General features: G+C 43.3%; 1 pseudogene; it reads right to left on the bottom strand.

Annotated features, from left to right (window-relative positions):
- Positions 1-203: 203 nt before the first annotated feature.
- Positions 204-10,328, bottom strand: LOC121570100 (annotated as a pseudogene).
- Between the last annotated feature and the right edge of the window lie 258 nt (positions 10,329-10,586).

A 10,586-nucleotide genomic window follows, 5' to 3' on the forward strand; every position in this document is an offset into this window, starting at 1 on the left:
TCACACCTCACCCCAACCCTTACAGTTAGCGGTTTCTGCCAACCGCGCATAGCTGGCCCTGGATGTTGATCTTGGGTCAGTTTTAGATTGTCCCAACGAATAGTTAAGGTTAGGATTAGGGGGAGGAGAAGCTGGTCCTAGATCTGTACTTATAGGGGAAACTTCAGCCCAGAGCATAGAAGTAGAAATAGAGTGCAGTCTCCTCACTCAAGCTTCTAGGCCAGCCTGGCCATCACTCTGGCTTTCTGCTTCTTCAGCTTATTCTTGAGGAAGAGGAGGTCGATGTAGACTATGTCGTCCAAGACCATGGAGGCACACAGTAGACCGCCGTGCAACGCTCCTGCTATCCCACAGCTGAACACATCCTGCCCTGGAAAAGGTACATCCACACACACCATATAAGATGTGGCAAAGATGGCCTTAAGACATGCAAGCTCCCTCACATACTAAAACATTACAATCAGACAACAGTTTATAACTGTGAATAGTCTTTACAACATACTAAAACATTACAATCAGACAAGAGTTTGTAACTGTGAATAGTCTTTACAACATACTAAAACATTACAATCAGACAAGAGTTTGTAACTGTGAATAGTCTTTACAACGTGACTATTTAACTCGATAGACTTTACAACATGTGACTATTTAACCCAATAGTCTTTACAGCACGGGACTATTTTACTCAATAGTCTTTACAGCATGTGACTATATAACTATAGACTTTACAACATGTGACTATATAACTATAGACTTTACAACATGTGACTATATAACTTTATAGACTTTACAACATGTGACTATATAACTCAATAGACTTTACGGCTAATGCACATTTCATCTCACTTTATAGATTATTTCATCTTTAGGAGAAGCATTAGAGGAGAAGCTCCAGGAGTGTAACCTGAGATTAAAAGCTTTTTGACAGGGGTGGAGCAGCGGTTCCTGGCACTGTCCTCAGCATGGAAGAGGTCCAGGTTGTGCTCAGTAGAGTACATGGCCCCGCGCTGGGCTCCCAAGTAGTGCATGTTAGTTAGGGGGGTTCACAACGTCCTGGAACACTTCCTGGAGAACAGAGCATAGAGACAGTATCAATAGTTAATTGACTGCTAATTGATTCATTGAATTAACATGGATTCATCTCTAAACCTCTACAAACTCCCAAACACAGAGCGAGTGAGAGAGAGCGAGAGATTCAATATACACTATGTTAGTTTGTTCATAACTTTTCTCTCAGCTTGGGGAAAAGGGTGCATGCCCAGTCAAAGAATGACATTTTGTAGTTGGTGTAGTCATCTCCCCATTTCCTTACTGAGGTTGTATCCTTCCATTCCTCAAACAACTCATATTTCACCATGGTCAATATCATCATGCATGATTTCTCTGGAATGTAACATGGTATATACAGTACATCAGACAAAGAAGTACACACCATTTGACTACATTATCTTTGATATTCAGTGGTACAGTATCCTACCTGGGTGTCTCATTTTGGCTATAGGATCTTTGGCAGAGGGGAAGGTGATGAACATCATGGGGATGTTATCAGGTTCATCCTCTTTACTCATGGCAAAGAACCCTTCCATCCTACACAAAACAACAAGGCTGTAAACATCTGAAGAATGCTGGAGTGATGATGCATCAATAAACTAGTCTCCATAAAAAACGGTCATATATAACTGTAGGCTATATATGGATGCCATAGTAACTGCTTGTATTCATTGTTTATGCAGCAGCGCCACCTTGTGAGTACAGAGAGCGATGTCATCTCATTTCAATGTTGAAAGAGCACTCGGTGCCTTGTACTTAGGAGCCATCCATATTACTATGAAGAAGAAGCTGGTGGCGACCATACCCAGCTCCTCTTGGGTTCCATGACAGCCAGAGATAATGATCCTCTGCCGTGTTTCATCATGTCAGACGTTTCTGGATGTCTGTTAGGAAGAAAGTGTTTTACCATCAACCAATAGCCAGTGGTGTAAAGTACTTAAGTAACAATACTTTAAAGTACTACTTAAGTAGTTTTTTGGGGTATCTGTACTTTACTATTTATATTTTTGACAACTTTTACTTTTACTTCACTACATTCCTGAGGAAAATAATGTACTTTTGAATTCCTACATTTTCCCTGACACCCAAAAGTGCTCGTTACATTTTGAATGCTTAGCAGGACAGGAAAATGGTCCAATTCACGCACTTATCAAGAGAACATCCCTGTTCATCCCTACTGCCTCTGATCTAGTGGACTTTCTAAACACATATGCTTCACTTGTAAATGATGTCTGAGTGTTGGAGTGTGCCACTAGCTATTTGTAAATTTAAAAAACAAGAAAATTGTGCTGTCTGGTTTGCTTAATATAAGGAATTTGAACTTATTTATACTTTTACTTTTGATGTACTTTTACTTTTGATACTTAAGTATATTTTTGCAATTACATTTAGTTTTGATACTTAAGTAGATTTAAAACCAAATACTTTTAGACTTTTACTCATGTAGTATTTTACTGGGTGACTTTCACTTTTACTTGAGTCATTTTCTATTAAGGTATCTTTACTTTTATTCAAGTATGATAATTGTGTACTTTTCCCTCAACTGCCCATAGCAAGACTTGACAATAGCAAGACAGAACACCATAAGGCAACACAGATCGATTGATCGATCAGTCAGTTGATTGATTGAGATCCTACATGTTGTTAGTTTGTCAGTGTGACTCACCTGGCTTGGTCTGGATCTCAGGGGGCAGTAGTTTCTGGAAGGTGGTGAACAGACCGCAGTTGGAGATGATCACAGGAGCATGTACCTCCACCTCCTCCTGTCCCTTCCTCACCTTCACACCTGGCAATGGAAACAAACAGGATCTGACTCAGAAATACATTGTATGCCTTTGAAATATCAACATGATCTCATCACAGGACAAGCTTCTTTAAGTCCTCATAATTCTTGCATGAGGAAATAAGCGATGTAATACTTACTCTCCCAGCACAACAAGGGGAGACTGTGTTGACTGTGTGTGTCATTTGTCTGTGGGCTGTTATTATAGAGTTTTCACATCTGGCCTATCATTCAGGGACTGAATCAATGCAATACGACTCTGTTTGTCCATTGTGAAAAGGATATGGACCATACCTGGATTCTCACCATATGCAGCCCCGTCCTTGTTGACCAGAATCTGGGTGATAGGTGGTCTGACCAGGATGTTGCCTCCAGACTTCTGGATGACAGGGATGATGTGGTAGGAGATCTCCTCCTTTAGGGTAGTATCTCTCTTGTCGTGGTGCAACAGAAGAGCATTGATCACAACACTGGAGTCCTTGGGTGGAACACCTTGAGGGGAAACAGAAAATAAATAATAAGCTAAACAACCAGCTAAATCTATGACGTTAAAATGCCTATTTACTCTGTTCCATCTGACTGCGCAATCCACTGTCTCATCAGCCCAGCCAGGCACTTTATGAACTTTATCTCCACTATAAAAAGAATCTAGACATTATCTCACATTTCTTTTAGACAAACATTTAGTTTTCAACAGGGGAGATTTGTATAAACCTTGCTGTCTGTCTCTCCAAAATTTACAACATTGTTTCAATATTCAAATTTGATCTCCAGCTGTCGCATAGTAATGAGCGTGGTGGGAGTCGGGACGAGACAGACAGGCAGGCAGCTTTTCTCAGCCAGTCGAAATCATGAATCAGCATCATATTTATGGATATACAAATAAATATCAATAGAAAACAGGTAAAACGAAACGAAGTGCTAGTTTGCAGTCTTTCCAGCTTCAGTTTGAAGTGATTGTGTTAGCTGTGTTGTTGGCTAGCTCCTCTGTACAACAGTGTCCTGACGAGAGAGCACATTTTCTACGGCAGGTGAAATTGCGCATCATTAGCTCATTGTTATGGATGTATCCAAATAAATGTAACAAGAAAACAGCTTAAACAAATGCAAATGCAGCTACTTTGCTGTTATTCTGGCTGCACTGTTTGACGTGACTGTTTGTTAGCCGTAGTTGGCTAGCTAGCAAGCAAGGGATAAAGGGATAAGAACGTTGCCAGCCAGTATGACAATGGAACATTTAGAACGAACGACTGGGTCGCGTCCATAGATACAGAACAAAAAGACTGAACGACTGGGTCGCGTCTCTGGCAACAGAACCGATAGAACGAACGACCATCCGGATTGGGAAGCAACCCAAGATTTGTGACGGGACTACAGCGCATTCGGAAAGTATTCAGACCCCTTGACTTTTTTCACATTTTGTTACGTTACAGCCTTATTCTAAAATGGATTTTTTTTATACTCATCAAGCTATACACATTACCCCATAATGACAATGCAAAAACAGGTTTTCAGAAATGTGTGCAAATTTATACAAAATCTGAAATCTGAAATATCACATTTACATAACTATTCAGACCCTTTACTCAGGACTTTGTTGAAGCACCTTTGGCAGTGATTACAGCCTTGAGTCTTCTTGGGTATGATGCTACAAACTTGGCACACCTGTATTTGGGGAGTTTCTCCCATTCTTCTGTGCAGATCCTCTCAAGCTCTGTCAGGTTGGATGGGGAGCATCTCTGCACAGCTATTTTCAGGTCTCTCCAGAGATGTTCGATCGGGTTCAAGTCCGGGCTCTGGCTGGGCCACTCAAGGGCATTCACTTGTCCCAAAGCCACTCCTGCGTTGTCTTGGCTGTGTGCTTAGGGTCAATGGGCCTCATTCACCAATATCTACCTAAGAATTTTCTAAACTTTGTTCTTAATAAACTCCCTAAGAAAAGTCTACGTCGGATTCATGACATGTTCTTAAACAACAGAATTGTTCGCACCTGTGTTCTTAGGCTTGATGAATCCCACGTCTTCGTAATTGAAAGCGTGTGCCAGTTGTTCCTAATTAGCATAAGAAAACGCCCCGCGAATTCCCATATAAGGACATGACACTTCAGGGCCGTGTGCAAGAAAAGTTGGAGAATGTCCAAAAGACGCACAGACGGTGGTGGTCCACCGATCACCAAACGAAAAAGGAACTTCAGTAATTCTGAAATAGAATTTCTACTGCAACAGGTAAATGCCAAACGAGGCATAATATTTAGTAGTGTTTCCAGTGGTTTTAAAGCCACCAACAAAACGGAGGCATGGAAGGATATCACAGATTCCGTGAACTCTGTTTCTGGACAACGTCGCCCAATTGAAGATGTAAAAAATAAATGGTTTGACTTAAAATCAGAGACCAAAAAATCCATTGGCAAACATAAGAGACATATGCTGACCACTGGAGGGGGGCATGCAGGCCCTGAGTTATCTGAGATTGACCAACGCATCGGGGCCATTATTGGTGAGACGGCACTCTCAGATGTGCCATCAGCGGAGCAACTGGACACTGACCAGGGCCCTATATCAACAGCTTCATATCCTCCAAGGCCATCTCCCACCAGTGAATCAGACGGTAAGCAAGTCTTTCTGAATGTATACAATTTCATGCCATAATTTAACTGAAAGCAACGGTGAAACCATTGGAAAGGAATTTTACACCAGTTTGTGAAACCAAATGTGGGCCTATGAGACTGTGAATGAGTCATCACCTGAATTCCTAGTTTATTCAGTTTGAAATCCTATTGCTTTTGCAGTAGGCCTATGATTAACAAACTGAAACATCAACAACAACAAAAAATCTGTGCACTGTGACTGTTTCACTTTCAGTATCGTTTTTGTTATTTACAGATCTCCAATCCAGGCAAACCCTCTGTGAAGAGAAACCTGACACCATTCGGCCTTCCTGCAGTAGGCCTGCCTCTGTACGTGCCCCCAGGTCCCGTCCAACTGAACGTGTCATCTCCGATGTGGTCTTGGATAACCAGTCTCTGTGAAATCGCTTCTACTCTGGCCACAATATCAGAAACACTCAAAAACATAAACACACATTTAAAAATATAAAGAACGCGCACTGAAACCTGTGTCATTTCATGTGTTTAATTTGTGGTATTTAAAGGACAAAACAAATCAAAAACGAGAAATTATTTGTTGTCTGACTTCCACGCCAAGTCGGTTGTCTGGTCCCAGCAATGGGTCAGGACGCACATCCTGGTGTGGTGGCTGAAGTGGAAGTGGAACACATTTACATTTACATTTTCGTCATTTAGCAGATGCTCTTATCCAGAGCGACTTACAAATTGGTGCATTCACCTTATGATAGCCAGTGGGACAACCACTTTACCATTTATTTATTTTTTTGGGTGGGGTAAGGGGGGGTAGAAGGATGACTTTATCCTATCCCAGGTATTCCTTAAAGAGGTGGGGTTTCAAGTGTCTCCGGAAGGTGGTGAGTGACTCCGCTGTCCTGGCGTCATGAGGGAGCTTGTTCCACCATTGGGGTGCCAGAGCAGCAAACAGTTTTGACTGGGCTGAGCGGGAACTGTGCTTCCGCAGAAGTAGGGGGGCCAGCAGGCCAGAGGTGGATGAACGCAATGCCCTCGTTTGGGTGTAGGGACTGATCAGAGCCTGAAAGTACGGAGGTGCCGTTCCCCTCACAGCTCCGTAGGCAAGTACCATGGTCTTGTAGCAGATGCGAGCTTCAACTGGAAGCCAGTGGAGTGTGCGGAGGAGCGGGGTGACGTGAGAAAACTTGGGAAGGTTGAACACCAGACGGGCTGCGGCGTTCTGGATGAGTTGTAGGAGTTTCATGGCACAGGCAGGGAGCCCAGCCAACAGCGAGTTGCAGTAATCCAGACGGGAGATGACAAGTGCCTGGATTAGGACCTGTGCCGCTTCCTGCGTAAGGCAGGGTCGTACTCTCCGAATGTTGTAGAGCATGAACCTACAGGATCGGGTCACCGCCTTGATGTTAGCGGAGAACGACACCACGCTTTATAGCGATGTTGTGTAACACACAACAGGCCATGATTATTCTGCAAACCTAAAAACGGTGTAAAGATGATCAAAAGCTAGAAAAACTAAATAAAATGAATTGTTGGTATTAGATTATTCTACAACATGTTCTCCATTTTTCAAACCTGAATAAAACAAGTAGTCCTACTCACCTTCTCTGGCTTGTAAAGCAGCTTACCACCTGCTGTGTCCAAACACATCCAGCGTCCCTTCAGAATACCAATGGTTCGCTCAATGGTGGAGCGGGTGTGTGCGTGTCTCTGGTTATAAGAGGCCTCTTGGTGCGTCTGAGGGTTTGTTAGTGGCGTCATTAGCTAGTCCTCAAGGGCATACTCCCGATCTCCTGATGAAACAAGTCATTAATGAAGAAACCCACTTTTTGAAACCAACAATTGGAATTTGAAATTACTGAACGATGCTTACCAATGAGCCATGCGTCTCCAGTAGCTCCTTGTTCCAGGCGCATTCCCACAGAACTGTTCTGCAAAATATAAGAGTCATGTGCACCTCCTGGGAAGCAAGGAGACCACGTTCAAGAGATTGTTGTCGGAGTCGCAGATGACTTGTACATTGATTGAGTGATATTGCTTGCGGTTGAGGTATGGGAATGGGTCTGGTGAGGGTGCCTTAATGCGCACGTGAGTGCAGTCTATTGCCCCGATTACGTTGTGCAGACCCGCAATTGAGTAGAACCCTCTCTTGACCGGCAGCTGTTGTTGCGCTGTGTAGGGGAAGAAAATATATTGTGTGGCCAGTTGATTTATTCCATCCACAACTCGTGGGAGAGCGCGGCTGATGGATGGCTGTGATATGCCCACCCGGTCTGCTAACTCCCGCTGAAATGTCCCAGTGGCTAAAAATCCCAAGGTGGAGAGTACCTGCACATGAGGTGGTACTGGAGTGGACCGCTGGGTATGGGTTCGCATCGCTGGCTCCAAAGTATCACACAGCTCCATTCAAACGTGTCTTGGAAGCCTAAACCATCCGATCAAGTACTCGTCAGTCTCTGCAAATAAATCAACGTGATCCTCAAAGATGTGTTCCCTTCTCAGAGCACGCTCGGCAATGTCGTCAAGCAGCAATGTCATTTTGATAGCATGCCTGATGTGCAGAAACAGGCCCATTTTGGCCCTATAAATAGCACGATCAATCACCACATAATGCAGGATTTAATCATCTTAATTGCTGATGTAAATTGCAGTGTTAGTGTTTCTTTGCATACTATGATTTTTTTTCCAACAAATGATCAGAAATACATTACAGTAAAATACTATCATTGTAAACAACTGTAGAATTAAATGAAATGCAGTAACCAACTATTTGGAGCAAACTGTCATCACTCAAATGTGCGTGAGAATGCTCTTGAGTGAGCGTGGATTTTGTTCTTAGCTAAGAACAAATCCAAGATGAGAAAACATTAGTGAATGTCAGAATCTTCGTAAAAGGTGCATAAGTGGGGTTTAAGAACACATTACTTCGTAAGAACGTTTGGTGAATTAGGCCCATTGTCCTGTTGGAAGGTGAACCTTCGCCCCAGTCTGAGGTCCTGAGAGCTCTGGAGCAGGTTTTCATCAAGGATCTCTCTGTACTTTGCTCCGTTCATCTTTCCCTCGATCCTGACTAGTCTCCCAGTCCCTGCAGCTGAAAAACATCCCCACAGCATGATGCTGCCACAACCATGCTTCACTGTATGGATGGCGCCAGGTTTCCTCCAGACGTGACGCTTGGCATTGAGGCCAAAGAGTTCAATCTTGGTTTCATCAGACCAGAGAATCTTGTTTCTCATGGTCTGAGAGTCTTTAGGTGCCTTTTGGCAAACTCCAAGCGGGCTGTCATGTGCCTTTTAATGAGGAGTGGCTTCCGTCTGGCCACTCTACCACAAAGGCCTGATTGGTGGAGTGCTGCAGAGATGGTTGTCCTTCTGGAAGGTTCTCCTACCTCCCTGACCAAGGCCCTTCTCCCCCGATTGCTCAGTTTGGCCGGGCGGCCAGCTCTAGGAAGAGTCTTGGTGGTTCCAATCTTCTTCCATTTAAGAATGATGGAGGCCACTGTGTTCTTGGGACCTTCAATGCTGCAGAAATATTTTGGTACCCTTTCCCAGATCTCTGCCTCGACACAATCCTGTCTCGGAGCTCTACGGACAATTCCTTCGACCTCTGACATGCACTGTCAACTGTGGGACCTTATATAGACAGCTGTGTGCCTTTCCAAATCATATCCGATCAATTGAATTTACCACAGGTGGACTCCAATCAAAATTGTAGAAACATCTCAAGGATGCACCTGAGTTCAATTTCGAGTCTAATAGCAAAGGGTCTGAATACATAAATAAGGTATATTTTTGCATTTGCAAAAATGTCTAAAATCCAGTTTTTGCTTTGTCATTAGGGGGTGCTGTGTGTAGATTGATGTGAAAAAGATAATAATGTAATCAATTTTAGAATAAGGCTGTAACGTAACAAAATGTGGAAAAATTCAAGGGGTCTGAATATTTACGGAATGCACTGTATATCTTGTGGAAGGATGAAATAGTATGAATAAATTAATCAAAATAACGTTTTCAATTAAAATATGTAAATCATTATTTTAATATGTCGGTAACCCGTTACAGTGATAAAAGTGATAATGACCTCAGAGTCGGTGTTTGGAGGATATATTGGCATGGTTTGCCCCACCCATGCCAATATATCCTCCAAACACCGGCTTCTCTGGCATTATCACTTAAATAGAATCTAGAATGTTAAGTCTACCTACCGTAGAAGAGGTAGCTGAAGATGATGTGAAGGTGGTCAAGGTGTTGGTGGTCAAAGTGCTGACCAGGTCTGTAGCTCCAGTACCAGAAAGGGTAAAAGTTGGCGATGCCAGACTTCAGCAGGAACAGAGACAGTCAATGGGGGATCAGCTTCAGAGAGGCCAGGTAGTGGGGGACCAGCTTCAGAGAGGCCAGGTAATGGGTCTTCATGATACAGAAGGACATTTCAGGAAAAAGCATCAGTTAATATACTGTAGCGAAGTCAGAGGGTAATCCCAACCAGGGCTTGAACCTTTGACCTTGGGACTGTCAACCAAACACCTCAGCTGTTACCCCAAGAGATCCAAATGTCTTGATGAGGTTGCTAGGTGATGGCTTGAGGTGACTACAATACTGTTGATCCTCATTTGATCACATTAGTGATCTCATGACCAACAAAGCCCCCTGCAGAAATAAATAAAGTGCCTTCATGATATTAAAAAAAGTTTTGATGGTAGCAACGTCATCTGGGAACTGCTTCTTCAGGTGAGCCTCCATCTCTGTCTTGCAGATGCTGTACTCATGTTTCTCCTCACCAATCTGGGTGGTGTCAAAGTGCTGGTCCAGCTTCACAAACTCCAGCTGGCCCTTTGGTGATCTGGTCGAAGGCAATACTCAGCAGACTGTTTATCCCCCCCAGCTTTGAACAGTAACACATTCCATATCAATATTGTGATTTAACATGGAAATGTTATACATACATTGTGGGACACAGAGCAGACACAGTCACACATGCCCAATTCTGCAAACTCAGAGCTTTACCGTACCTTGTTTGTTCACTTTGTCCCTCTTCCTTTGGTCAAACACCCGGGGTTCCGGAGGCCTCACTGAATCCAGAGAAAAAGGGCTTGGCTTGCCGAAAAGATACCAGTACGTCCCACCAGCCCATATCACGAACCAAGCTACAAGTGTCAAT

This window comes from Coregonus clupeaformis, chromosome 1, assembly GCF_020615455.1.
Source record: "Coregonus clupeaformis isolate EN_2021a chromosome 1, ASM2061545v1, whole genome shotgun sequence".
NCBI lineage: Eukaryota > Metazoa > Chordata > Actinopteri > Salmoniformes > Salmonidae > Coregonus > Coregonus clupeaformis.